The sequence below is a fragment of the Patella vulgata genome, chromosome 4 (assembly GCF_932274485.2).
Source record: "Patella vulgata chromosome 4, xgPatVulg1.2, whole genome shotgun sequence".
In the NCBI taxonomy this organism is placed as follows: Eukaryota; Metazoa; Mollusca; class Gastropoda; family Patellidae; genus Patella; species Patella vulgata.
In genome coordinates, this window is record NC_065882.2 from 71155088 (window position 1) to 71155652 (window position 565).

The following is a 565-nucleotide window of genomic DNA, read 5'->3' on the forward strand; positions in this document are numbered from 1 at the left end:
TGGAGATGTCAAAGATGGAGGAGATTTAGATGCAACCATGTTCGCAATAGAATATGCAAAATCAAATCGTAGCACCTGTCGTGGTTGTGAAGATAAGATTGATAAAGGCTTGGTTCGCATTTCGAAAAAAGAATTTACTAGTCAGCGATCCAATAACTATGGCCCCCAGGATCTATGGCATCACGTTGATTGTTTTGTAGATAAAAAAGATCAGCTACATTTCAACGTAGATGTAAAGAAAATAAATGGTTTCACGAGTTTAAAGAAGGAAGATCAAGAGGACCTGATTAAAAAACTAAGAGGAACAGTCAAAAAAAGGAAGAACCACACCGAATCTGAAGTACCCACAAAAAAGGTTAAACAAATGAAGAAAAACAGCTTCGCGAACAAAATGCTTCTTGTTTTTTTCAATACTTAACCATCGTACAGAGTTATTTCCCCCTGTAGTTCATGTAACAAGGAGGAAAGATGGCTTTCGGCAATGAAATTACATTTTCCTCCAGCTAACCACAAATCACAGATACATGTATATGGGAACATTTTGGATTAAAATGCCAGATGGAAA